The sequence below is a fragment of the Anomalospiza imberbis genome, chromosome 6 (genome assembly GCF_031753505.1).
Source record: "Anomalospiza imberbis isolate Cuckoo-Finch-1a 21T00152 chromosome 6, ASM3175350v1, whole genome shotgun sequence".
Classification (NCBI taxonomy): domain Eukaryota; kingdom Metazoa; phylum Chordata; class Aves; order Passeriformes; family Viduidae; genus Anomalospiza; species Anomalospiza imberbis.
This window is the reverse complement of record NC_089686.1, coordinates 5,543,031-5,556,991: the sequence shown is the minus strand read 5'-3', so window position 1 is coordinate 5,556,991 and position 13,961 is coordinate 5,543,031. Positions and strand designations below refer to the sequence as shown.

The 13,961-nt window shown below is 42.7% G+C and overlaps 1 protein-coding gene across 3 annotated transcripts in view; it reads right to left on the bottom strand.

The window, feature by feature from the left end:
* Window positions 1-9,262, bottom strand: part of PPM1A (protein phosphatase, Mg2+/Mn2+ dependent 1A) — a 29,779-nt gene extending 20,517 nt beyond the window's left edge. For 2 of the 3 annotated variants that reach the window (XM_068192122.1, XM_068192125.1), the window contains exon 1: window positions 8,881-9,262. The gene's annotated coding sequence lies outside the window, so the exon portion shown is untranslated. The remainder of the gene's footprint in view (window positions 1-8,880) is intronic. The other variant, XM_068192123.1, reaches the window with a different exon arrangement.
* Window positions 9,263-13,961: the final 4,699 nt, after the last annotated feature.

Here is a 13,961-nt window from a genome sequence, read left to right as displayed (position 1 = left end):
AAAAGCTTCTTGCCAATGAAACTATTTAAAAACTATTGGAGGCTATATGACTGAGTTCTGGCACTCAGGGTTCGAAACATCAATAAAACATCAAAACGTTACAGTTGATGTTTCTGAATGTGTACTTTCAGACACAGGAATACATGGCAGCTAAGAGACATGAACTGTTTGTGTAAAAGAAGTAAAAGAAATAAAATACAGAACTGGGGCTATTTCAATAAACACAGACTAACCCACCATTTCCCCACCAGAACATTTGTTTCTTGGGGATGCAGTTGTAGTCTGTGTTCTACTTCAGTAAGACAACTGCAAAAGGAAGAACATAAACTACCCATATGGGTTAGAAAATTTCTAATAATATTAAGAACTTTTGGTTTAGGACAGATGTAGGAGGTATGACTTGTGGCAGACTGAAAAAATAACCAAAACAAAAAACAAAACAGAGGAAGCAAGTTAATAACTCCGTGTGTATGAAGAAAAGTATGAACTGTTCCAAATTTCCCCAACTTACCCTCCCTCTCTCCCAGTAATTAATATGCAACAGTGATGGCTATTACAACTTCACAGCACAGCAGAAAATACCAAATCACTGCACTTCTGATACAAACACCTATGAGCTCAAACCTCATAATAGCTGGTCCACAGGCACTGCCATTTCACTGAGCTAAGTTGTTTGGAGAGTTGTTTTTTTTAAACATAACTTCTGCTTAAAATCCCTTCTCCTTGCTAGGAGCTGACAGCATTTCCAAATGCCTCCCTGTACTAAGCAGCAAAATATTTTATCCCACGTGGTGTGTATGGCAGGGCAGGTAGGATTTAGGAATTAAAGCCTTCTGGAACACAGAAGGTAACCATTTCTAAGTTAACACCCTCCCTCCAACAACATGTTTCAGCTTCTTCTTAAAACATTATTTTCTGCTCCTACCTACCTTTCCTGCAGACAACTAAACCTGTTCCAAGGTTAAATGAGAAGCTTCTCAATATGAGTGTATTTTGGCTGAGGTTCAAACTCTGTCCAGCAGAGACATGTGTAATCTGATTTTTGCACAAGGAAGCCCTGGACATTGAAATAGATAATTCACCTCTAACAAATTGTTCCTTCAGAAGTTTGAAAGATGAAGATGTCATTTCAAGAATTCTTTATTGAGGTTATTTTGCAATCTGGTCAGTTATGGAAGAAACAAAGCTCTTTCCAGAATCATCAAGAGCACTGCTGGGAATAAAAAATCACTACACTGATTCTGAGAGGAGATACAACTTGCATCCATGTGTGCCAGTCACTCATCAGGATCCTAACATGACTGGCACCCTCAGAAAATGATTAAGTGAGTATTTTTTGGCCCAGGCAGAATTCTTGCTTCTTTCTAAATATCTGTATAACAAATTAGAAGTGGGAAGGCATAAGAGAAAAAACCACAGCAGCATCAAAGTATGAGCAGCCCAATCACGATGAAAAACTATGTAGACAACCAAAATGGCACTAACAAGAACTATGAAAATCAATGAGGTAGCTCTGCATAAATTCATGTGCTGCTGTCTGAACAGCATGAGAATGAAAATGCCAAGGTCCTTGCTTGAAAGCATTAATAAGCAGAAAACATGCCCATGCTGCTGCTGAGTTCAGCACCTTTCTGGTGATACTTCATTTTCCAAAGATTTCTTACTTAGAAGTGTTGGAAGATAAACAAAAGGCGCCCATTTTAGACAAAAAGCTTAGACAAATGCTTTGTTAACAGTGCAGAAATTCCTGCATGCTCCAGCCAAAATTCAGAGCCCCATTGAAGCAACGGAAAAAAGAACTGGAAGATCCAAGGAAGCTGCAGTCTGAGTAGACAGAATTTGGGAGAAAGAAAGGCCTTGCTTCAGTTTATATATCAATGAGATGCAGTAAGATTCAAATTTTTTGAAAGAGCAAGGCAAACAAGTGAATGTAAGGATTCCAACCAAGCTGCTCATGACAGAAGGAGTACACAGTGCTACACATTCCAACAGAACTCCACACAGCAACAGTTTCACCACAAAGAAAACATGGGTGAAAAGGAAACAGACAGAAACAACCCAGAAGAATGGAGCTATAGTAAGTCATAAAAGTTGAACTACAATTTTTTCCAGTATTTGTAATACCACGAGTGCTCTGCCACTGTCATTTCTCATCATGGCAGATCATTTCCCCACTCCTAAACATTGTAGGTCTAACTGAAAAAATCCTATTTGAGTACAAGCCACTCAGAGTGCAAGAATTTAACGAATCTGAACATATCAAATTATTCAAATAATAGCTAAAATCCTCCTTTTCTCTAAATTTATTTTTTCTGATCTCTTATTTACAGCTTGAAGCCTCAGTATCTTCGCTCACTATCAATTTTACCAATCAAATAATACCTGCCACAAAAAAAGTTAAAGGAATGTTTTTTTTTTTTTTAGAGGAAGGCTCACATAATTCCACTGCCATTTCTGTGTCAAAGGAAAAAACCAAATCTAATCAAACAAAAAGCATTTACTTTTTTTTATCAAGTTCAACTAAATCTATTCAGAAAAATCAAGACAACTGGGGAGTCCTAGCCCATCCTGCCCCTACCCAAAAGAGTGAAGATATTGGGTAAAGAGCATCTAGACCAGAATGGGTTTTGTCCATGACTGTTCTGGTTGTTCAAATGCACCTGAAGTCAAGCTACTGCCAATTTGTCTTTGTCAATGTTTTAGCTAAGAGTTAAAATAAACCAGGAAAAAGATGCTCCATGTAAAAAGGTCCCGATGGGATTAGTTGCTGAGACTCCAAAAACAAAGGCAGGCTTGACTAACAATAATTTAAAAATCAACTAAACAGAAACTGTATTAACTGAACTATTCCTGAAATACGGGGGGGAAATTATAGTCACACAGTCACTCTCAGTTCAGGAAACTGGCTTTTTTTTTTACAGTTGATATTGTTTGTTGCCTGTGGCAATGTGTAGAAATTCTTACAGAACCCCACCATCCTTCTGTTGTATGGTTTCACTGATAACCTCACCACAAACATCTTAACAATTTAGTTAATACAGTCATAAATAGCTCAAGAAAACTGAATACAAATCATTCCTGTATCCGCTCCTTAATTTCTCTGCGCTTCTAGTTGCTCACCAATGACACTGCTCCTTTTAAAAACTAATTATTTAAAGTTTTCAAACTCCAGATATTCCTAACTTCAACAAGAAGCACCAGTTTATGGTTTGTCTTATGAAAATTTTAACAACATGGCTGAATGAAACCCGAGTGAAAATAAAGTTTATACAAATAGAGCTTGGGAGTAAAATAAAAATAAACTATTTTGAGAAAACACAACCAGTATGCGTGTGCCCAATAATTAGAAGATGATGTTTGCATGGAGGCCCCAAAACTTCCTGTTTAGTCAAGCACTCAATATTATGAAATAATACACAAGCAATTTCCCAGACCTTTCCCTTCACTTCACATGAAAACATTTGTGGGGTTCTAATCTCAGCAACATTAACACTATTCTGGTGAGGATATAGGAAAAGCAGCATACAGGAGAGACTTGAAACCTGATGACTACACATGGGAATAAAAGGCAATAAAATAGGAAATGTTCTGAAGTTACAGCTGCAATCTGGCTTTGCTTGCAAGGAAATGACATCAAAACTATGCCAGAAGCACATTAAGACCTGGAAGTTAAATCCTCAAAGCTTAGGAAAAGCTGGAGTTTGCTCATTTGTACACACACTGAGCTTTTATTTACAAAGCTATTTTGCTCTCACGTCCCCAGCATTCCTATCTCATTAAAAGAACAAGGACAGAGGATGACTGCTGCAATAAAATAGATTTTTCACTCAAGACTATATAAAAATATAAAAAAGAAACCATTGGAAAAAAAAACCCCAGCCCTTGTTCTCAGATTTTTATGCAGACAGAGCTTTCAGGAGAGAAGGCCTTCCTCTGAGGACACACTGATTGCCAAGTAAACTTCTATCACTACCAGCAGAGAGGTGATTTGCCCATGATAAACAAGGCAGTAAAGGTGCTCCTCTCACTCCAAACCAGGGTTCATGACAGCTCTAAACATTCTGGTCACTTAATGAGGACATTATTGAATTCATCTGTTCTTCAAAAATCAAAGCAGTGCTATTGCCAGCATTTCCTCAGCTTACAGGGCCTTGCTCTGCAGCCTCTGAATGGTTTTTTACAGAGAACAGCAGCAGCTGATTTTTAACAAGGGTCTGCCCAAATACTTACTGTAATTGACTGAGGGAACTAGAAAATTATTTACTGACAGCAACTGATTCTTTCTTCATTAAATTTTCCTACAATTTAATGCTAGCTGCTTAACCGCCCACATTTTTCCACATTGTGCACTCCTTTCCAAAGACTGGGTTTTACTTAACAGCTGGAGAATTCCTAAAACTCATCTCCAAACACAAAGAGCTCAGGCACAGTTTGCACAGTTCTCGTGGCTACTGCATTTTAGAGCATTTCTAAGGAAAATATACCACAGAACTTAATGAACAAATAGCTATGATATATGGTCAAAAAGAATACAGGCCACCATCCAAATTTCAGATGACAAGGACAGTTGGCAGCAAAAATGAACTGCACACGTAGATACTGAGAATCCTTCAAGTTACAGCTGAGACTCAAACATGAGAGCACATTTCATTCTCTAGGTCACAATCCAGCAAGGCATTGAAGATGAGAGCAACATCACAGATCTGAGTAGTCCCACATAATTCAGCTGCACGTGGCATATCACCACAAGCACACTGAAGTGCTTTGCTTTATTTAAACTGCAGCTATCAAAATACAAGTCATGTTACACTCGAGTTTGTTGGGTTTGTAAATTATTATCTTAGAAGTGTTTAGAGACCTTTTTATCTACTAAAATACTCTTACTTTTGAGAACTAACCTGTTAGCAATGAAGAAGCTAATGTACTTTGTAAACTGCATTTCTCTACGTTTCAATATTGAAACATGGTTAGCCAGTTTTGCTTTTTCCTTCCTACCACTCTTAGAAGCTCTTTTGATACATATAGATATATACTGCTATAAAGTTTACACTCTAAACAGTAGAAGTGTACTTCATTGGAACTGTCTGTCAGTGAAAGAAGTTTTTATTCTGTTGTTTTAGTCACATATAAACACCTATCAAGAAGAGCTGTTAAAAAAATCTGAGCAACTGTTTCATGTATTTATAAACACACTCTGTTCTGTAGACTCCAACAGGCAGCTGAAATATCCATTAGTGAATTGTACTGGTATTTGTGTTTAAACACAAACAAAATAAATAAGAAAAAAGATAGCAACTTGACAGAAATCTGTAACTCAGTATGTGGTTTAACACAGACCAGAGTTTAGCACACAAATACAGAAAAGCAGACCTTGCAGCAGTAGCTTAACACCGGTAACACCCAGTGGTTACTGCCTCTACCCAGGAACAAAAATCAGCCTATTCACTCCCCTGGTATCACACTTGCTTTCTCCTCCTGCTATGATTACAATTCCCTTGGCCTAAACATTCTTCCCAGTCTTAAGAGTCAAGTGATTTACTCTAGGAATATTAAATCTTATTAAATGCTAAATTGTTCCTTCACAGACAGAGAGCAACATAACGTTTTCTACTTGGAGCTTCTTTATCTCCACTGTGATCTGCACCACATCATGGTTCAAATATATGAATCCTCCCTTAAAAATATTTTTTAGTGCTGATGAATGGAATGCACATAAAATGCCATAAAATGAACATTTATGCACATTCCCTGGATCTTCTAAATATCCTAAGAACACTGTAACTTTTTCAGGGATTACATATTGTATACACAGACTTGATACTTTGCATTTGCCATTCATTAAATGTAGAGGATTGTAGTTAAGCATGTGTAAATGTTACAGAAGTTTATTTCTTATCCTAGTATTCTAAACTGAAATTTGGATCATGTGATTAATACTACAGAGATCAGTAAGAGTTCAGCAATCAAGTATTATCCAAAAAGAGATTAATTTCCAAAAGAACAAATGAGACTAAATGTTGTGTCATTTAGAAAGAACCAGATGATACACCAAATTTTTAGAATAAAAAAACTAAAAGTCAAGTATGATTTATGAGAAAAGAGGAGCAAAACTTACAAAGGTCTACATGCTATAGCAAGAACAAATGCAGTTTGGCTCAAGTTTAACTATGACAAGCCACTATTGTCTCGACTTCAAACATTACTACTATCCAAGTCTTTAAAATGTCTCTGGTTTGCAGAGGTAAAATGAAAACAGTTATTTTACAGTACTTCCCATCCTAAAATTTGTTCATTTATTAGCACAGCCTGCATCATTCCATCACTTAATTGCAATGCCGTTCTGCTTAGCCAATTACGTAAGAGTTTTGTACATCAGAATTGACCTGAACACATAAAAATTAAGCCAATAGCAATGTCAACATTTTAGTAAGAAATATGCTATTCTTAAATTAGTTATATTTAGGTCATCTTGTAAAAGCAGCTGCTTTAGATTCCCTAGTTCCACTAAAAATGAAAAGTGCAATAAGATCTCTTATTGACAGCTGCATTCAAAAACATACCAGTTACATAAGTTTGCAAATTATACTGTGCCAGAGTTAAATATCTAAGCATTTTAACGACAGTTCTCAAAATGCTATCTCAGCAAGAATGACTCAACTCCACTGTATAAGCTGCACTCCAGATAAGAAGCAACCAGCTTGATTTTATAGAAAAATAAAAAACAAAACCAACTTTTTAAGTATTCTGCTTTAATTCAAATTGCTCTGAGTGAGCTCGGCTTGTTTGGACCTGCAAGCTTTGCCAGTCATTTGGCATTTCCATCTCTCCTTGCTTTCAACAAAAGTATCTCAAGCATACCTAGACACAGTTAAGGAAATACTTGGAAAACAGGTATAGTTTTCTACTGTACCTCCAGGGGAGAGATTTACCTGACAACCACCAAGCAGAGGACTAGACCTGTAAACCAGAGCTAGGCCTTGCTTGTATATGAGAAGAACATGGCTATGCCAGAGGAGAGCAAGAGGACAGACAAACTCTCTCCATGTTCATCCGAGGATTTTAACAAAGATCTCGGAGGAAAACATTAATATCTGGCATGATGCATCAGCAAGTATTTTAGCCCAGTCTCATATACAAAAGGGAGACCCAGAAAGGCCTGGAGTGAAAACTTTAGGAGCAGCTAATGCTGGTGCACCAATGTAAGATGTTGTCCTTTAACACCTTCCCTTTGAACACCACTGTGATTGGATAGGTAGAGTGCAAAACTTCCCTGGCCCACGTCTTCTCTGATGTTATTCACAGAAGAAACTATGAATAGCAACAGATGGGAAGCTATCAGAGAAGAAATGTGGCTAGAAATTGCACAATTGTCAGTCATTTGGCAATTCACTCAGGGTCCCGAGTAACAGTAGCCATCCAGCCTTAATTCCATCAGTAGTTCACAAAACCTGCTTCAGCCACCTAATCACTGAAGCAGCTCAGGAGAGTGCTACAAGGGCTCATATTTGGAAATTAATTTCCTAGAATCACAAGAGTTAGAATTTCTACTTCATAAATTGATTCTGCTTACTCTGATGCTAAATATCATTTCCTAGAATCACAAGAGTTAGAACTTCTACTTCATAAATTGATTCTGCTTACTCTGATGCTAAATATCACAATCTAAGGAAAACATATCACCTCCTTCTTTCCAGCTACTGCTCTCATGATCTAAAACTGTCTTCTACTTAACAAAATAAAAATAAAAATTTCCTTTGGATGAAATACCTTAAGGATCTTAAACTTTAGGGTTACCACAGAGGCCATCACAGTGCACAGCACTTTCCCATTTGACAGAAGATATAGCTCAAAAAAAATTAGTTTTTCCCAAGTGCTACTGTAAACTCTAGTTCTATAACCACAACATTTTGCCATCTGCATGGCAACACTAAGAAATATTTTAATCATACCAAATAAATACAAATCCATATCGAACAGATATCTGCAAAATCAATTCTCCTGAAACTGTCAACTTCTAGCTGTTGTATCATAGCTACTAGAATACAATCTAATGTAACAAAAAGGTCAGACCTATGCTCAGAACCTCTGGCATTTCACATGCAAGCCCAATTACCCAGCACATCACCGCACAACTTTCTCACCGAGGAGAGCATTTTCTTCCACGGACTTTTACCACGCACGCCGTGACAGATCACAGATCGCCAGCGCAACCTTTGCTCACGACATTGTTTTCAAAGACACCGAAACCTCTCACAAACTTTAAACGCCCGAAAGGCGTTGGCGAGGGAAAGCCGCCCGCTGCATCACAGTGTCACTATTTGGGGAGCGCTTGATGCTCCGACCCTCGCCAGGGTGGGGTGCTTTACAAATAGATGCGTGTTGTTTTTTTCTTTTTGTTTTTGGATTTTTTTTTTTTTTTCGCCAGTCAGCGCCGTGCCCCGAGCGTTTGGGTGGCGATGGGAGAGCAGGCTGTTTATAGCCTTTATTAAATGAACTCCAGGCGAGGAAAGAGGGGGGCAGGGAGAAAGGGAAAGCTGCTGCTCCTACCTGAGCCAGGCCCAGACCCCGCTGCTCACCCTCCGCCCGCCGTGCCCGGGGGGCTGCGGGGACACCCCCACCCTCAGCAGCCGCCTGCAATGCAGGGGCTGCGCAGGGGGCTCCCGGCAGCGGCATCCCAGCGGGATCGCTCCCCCCGTCCCCTTCCCCATCCATCTCCCTCCCTCCGGCCGCCCGACCCGCTCCCAGCTGTGCCGCCGGGGATGGCGCCGAGCTCCCGCGCTCTCCGCGCTCCGGTTGTTTACAGGCCCCGGGGCCCCGCAGCGCCCCGGCCCCGCCGCCCCCTCACCCCGCCCCGGCCCCGCACTGCGCAGCGCCACTTACCCCCCCGGCCGCGGCGTCGGCGCCGGCTGTGCGGGCAGGGCCGCGCTCCCGGCGGTGCGCGGGGGAGAAGGGGAAGGAGGGGGGGACGAGGAGGAGGAGGAGGAGGAGGAGGAGGAGAAGGAGGGGGGCACCCGGCTGGCGGCCTCGCCTCAGCTCATTCACGGGGCGGCTCTGTGCCCAGGGGGAGCCCAGCGCTCATCTCGCCCCCGCCGCCGCCGGCGCCCCCCCCCGTCCCCGTCCCCCGCCCGAGCTGCTCCGCGCCCACCCGCGCAGCGCCGCGCGGAGCGCCGGCCGCGGACGGACGGACGGACGGACGGACGGGCGGACACACGGACACGCTCGCACTGCGCTGCCGCCGCCGCCCCTCTGCGCAGGCGCGCACGCCGCAGGGGAGGGGGAGGCGGGAGCGCGCGCGCGCGCCCCCGAGCCCTTTCCCTCCTCGCCGCCTCCCTGCCCCGTTTAAAAATAAATAAATAAATAAATAAATAAAAATCAGAGAATTAAAACACCCCAAGAAAGCGACAAACGGAGCTTTTCAGATTAAAAAAAAAGAAAATGTAAAAAAAAAAAAAAAAAAAAAAAAAAAGCAGCGCCCCGGCAGGGTTCCCGGATGTCGGACGGAGCAGGGCCGTTACGGTATTACGTCACCCTCCGCCCCGGGTCCCGCGCCGCGCCGCGCGGGGCGGTGACGTCATCGGCCCCGCCCCTGCCCTGAGGGGGAGAGGCTGGCGCGAGAGCTGGGGCGGGTGTTCCCCATCCCGATCCCAATCGCGATCCACATCCCCATCCCCATCCCGGTCGTGTTCCGATTCCAATCCGGATCCCGGTCCCGGTGCGGTGGCGGCAGCAGCTCAGCCCACCTGAGGACGATGGAGCGCACAGTGCGTCCCGAGGCGCTGGCGGGATCGGCCTCGTCTCCCTGAATCACAGAATCATTTCGGTTGGAAAAGATCTCTGGGATCATCGAGTCCAACACCACCGTGCCAACCAGACCATGGCGCTGAGTGCCACGTCCGGTCGTTCCCTAAACACCGCCCGGGATGGTGATTCCATCAGCTCCCTGGGCAGCCCGCTCCAGTGTCTAAATCACCCTTTATGTGAGGAAATGCCTCCAGATGTCCAACCTCAACGTCCCCTGGCACAGCTTGTGTCTCTGTCCTCTGCTCCTGAGGGACTCCTACTCGCCCGAATCGGAGCCCCGCAGGATTTCCCGTTGGAAGCACAACCGCTGGCAAAATCAGCAGCGGATTACCAGTAATGAAGGCGTAATGGGTTTAATAATCCCACGGGTTTCAGCCCCCTTTGATGAAGGCTGGCCCGTGGACAAAAGACATGGGAGTGTGTTCATGAAGCGACTCCTCCGTCGGTCTGCGGGGAGCAAATCGAGAGGAGAAGCTTTCAGACAAACCTCTCTTTTGTCTCAAGGAGGGGAGGAGGATGCTCAAGGAGGCTGTGATGGGAGGGGGGTGATTCTGGGAGGAATGGCTTATTCCTGCGAGCCAGGGTTAAACCTTGTGGCTGGGGATTTCTGAGGTGGAGTGGGTGCCAGGAGGAGTGCTTCCAGGGGAGGATTAGGAATGCACGGTAGCTCTGAGGATGTGAAGAAGGAACTGAATACAGAGGGAGAGATGCTGAGGACTGCGAAAGGTGAAGTGAGTGCTTGGCATGGTTGTCTAGATAGTTTCCATCTCTAACAGTAATCGCGGCAAACAGCCATATGTTAATGGCTTTAAACTGAGAGTAGTTTTAGATTGGAAATTATGAAGAAATTCTTTACTGCGAGGGTGGTGTGGCCCTGGCGGAGGTTGCCCACAGAAGCTGTGGCTGCCCCATCCCTGCAAGTGTCCCAGACCAGGTTGGATGGGGCTTGAAGCAACCTGGGATAGTGGAAGGTGCCTGGCTCATGGCAGGAGGTTGGAAGTGGATGGTCTTTAAGGTCCTTTCCAAACCAAAGCATTCCCTAAACTGAATGTTTGGAGAGGCCTCCAATTGCAGGTTATGTTCCCACTGTCAACAACCATTAGTGCAGTTCGTCAGTGACTCAGGGCAGTTACAAAACCCTGCTGGAGAGAGCTTAAAGAGCTGTGAAAAATACAACAAAACCTCATGCTCTATGGCTTTCCTGTGCTAGATGAACTGACCATGTTTTGGTACTACTGCAGATTCTTCATTTCCCCGTTCCTGCCTGTGGCTGGATGGAATGTTTGGACCCAATCTCCCTGTATTCAGCCTAATCGTGATCCTTATCATGATACTGAGCGCTGTTCAGTCCTGCTCAATGTCCTGGTAACTATTAAGGGCCTTTAGTTTACAAATTTCTGGCCTTTATAGTTAAATGCAGTAATTTTTTTGGTGGAAACAGACGCTTAGAGACATTTGAATGCAAGCCCTAACCCTTCCCTTCCCAAGATTACAGAGTTGTTCCTGCAGGCATCTGTCATGTTTCTTTACCCTCTCCATTTAAAAATAAATTTAAATTTTCACCCCTCTTTTCCACTTTAATAAAGCTCTTCTAGCACTTCAAATTATATACAATCATGGATTTAATTTAGATTCCATGTTACCTACATCCATGTTTTGAGTGCTTTTTTTAAAATAAAACTGAATGAAAACATGGCCCTGTATCTTTTTGGCGATGCCCTCATTTTAAGCTGCAAGAATGTAATGGCAGCAGAGAGTTTGCTGCTCTCATTTGCTATTTATACACTTTTCAGGGGAAATTGGACTAAGTCAAATTACTACAATATTTTCTTAAAGCATAACTTTTATTTAGCTCCCTAGATTTGCTTGGCCTGTTGCATTGACAAGGGTAATAAATATTTACAAGAAATTCAAGCATCACTTTTAATTAGGATAAAACAGCTGTGTATATCATATCCCTCTACTAAATGTATTTGTAGTTGTTAAGATTGCATCTCCCAGTGTACAACTATTTTCTCTTTAGCTATACATCAAGTTATGATATAGATGGTTGGGACCTGTAGTCACCACACTCATTAGCACCACAGTAACAAGAACCATTGTGAAACTCAACTCTGTATCATAAATCATTTATGAGTTATTGAGAAGGATTACATTTCACTCTTTGGAACAAGAACATTCTTTTAGCATTATAGTCATATTTAAAATGATATGCTGCTCACCAGCCTATTTTTAGAAAATTTTATTTTGGACAATTTGAATTCTGTTTTCTGTTACAGCTTTTTAAAAGTCTTTAGATGGATGGTAATTGCCAAGATTACTTCTAAAACAAAAAATATAAACCCCTGTGTATCTAAATAAACAGGTTTTTCTCACCAATGCAAACTCAGTTATTGCAGGCAGGAGGATGACTTTGTTCTGTCTATTCATTAAAACTCAATTTAGAAAATTCCACACTTAGCCTGATGAAGCTGTTCCCAATGACATCATTTCCCATAAAAAGAGAAAATGGGTCCGCAGTTGCTACTGGGATCACATGGCAATTTAACTGCACTTTGGAACCAGCTTCCATCGCAGGGGCCATATTCTGTACGAGCCTGCTGTAATCTCTGCATGCTGTATTGCCCAACACCTCTTTTAACTCTTCCTGGTTTAATACCAGTGATTAAACTTCTTTTATTGTTAGGTATATCATGAAGTATCACAGTTTTGTCTGTGTCTTCCTCAAACAAGGGACTTTTAATACCAATATCGCAGAATCATGGAACAGCCAGGTTGGAAAGAACCTCTAGAGATCATCCAGTCCACCCCCTGCCAAGGCAGGCTCACCTGGAGCAGTGACACAGGAATGCATCCAGGTGGCTTGGAATGTCTCCAGAGAGGGAAACTCCACAACCTTCCTGGGCAGCTTGTTCCAGTGCTCTGCCACCTTCAACATGAGAAGTTCTTCCTCATGTGGTGGTGAACCTTGTTGTGTTTTAGTTCATGGTCTTTTCTCCTCATCCTGTCTCTGGGCACCACCAAAAAGAATCTGGTACCATCCTCATGGCGTCCACCTTTGAGATATTTGTAGGCATTGATGAGATCCCCTCTGTCTCCTCTGGACTGAACAGGCCCAGCTCCCTCATCTCTCCTCATAAGAGGGATGCTCCAGACTCTTGATCATCTCTGTGGCCTCTGCTGGACCCTCTCCAGTAGCTCCTTGTCTTTCTTGAAATGAGGAGAGCAGAATTGAACACAGGGCTCCACATGTGGCCTCACTAGGGCAGAGTAGAGGTGGAGGATCACTGTTGTAACTGTGAACTATTGTATTGCACCATTTAGATTTCTTGACTTCTCAGAGAAAAAACTGAACTCTCATCTGAAACCTTAGTTTCAGCTTCCCTTACTTACTGTCCCTGTTCCTCCTCTCTTTTATGATCTGCCATGAATATCTGATGTAGGTGGGAAATAATACATTTCAAGTTACTCTGTGGCCTAAAAAGTTGGTAAACTGTGGAGTTTTGTTTGGAAAAGGATTTGTATCACCTGGTAATACTCATCTAAATATTAGATGTACAATCAAGCTGTTGTCCAGGCTGCCTTGGTTTGGTGGAAGGAGACAGGTGATCATTACTGTCATGTTTTTGCCAGTGCCTGGAGCAGGTTGGGTGAGGCCTTTGAAGGTGACTTTTTTCTCTTCTGCAGTTTCTGTGAGTTCAGAAGAAGTTGAGATGACTACTTAGACTAGATCCTTAACTTTTATATAGCTTAAATTAATTCATTACCTTAAACCTTAGAGATGCTTAGAGGTTATCTACAGAAATCTTCATATTAATGATATGTGTGACCTGAAATAGTGGAATGTTGCCATAACTTCATGTTTGGCTTGGGAAGTACTGATGCCCTGCCCCATCCCTTCTCCAGGGGGCTGCACCTATTTTTGGAATCCCAAAGCCAGAAGGACGATTACCCTGCAGGCTTTCCATCTTCCTGGTGCTATTCCTGCAGCACCCTGCTGTGATGGCACCGGTAGGGATCTGTTCCCAATGGCAGCTGTGCCATTGGGAACTCCATAAAATGCTGGCACTGTAGCGATGATTAATAATCACATGATGTTTAAATCATCAAAAGCACACACCTAGGGTGTATCCTGCATCCAACCTGAATTTATCTGAAGG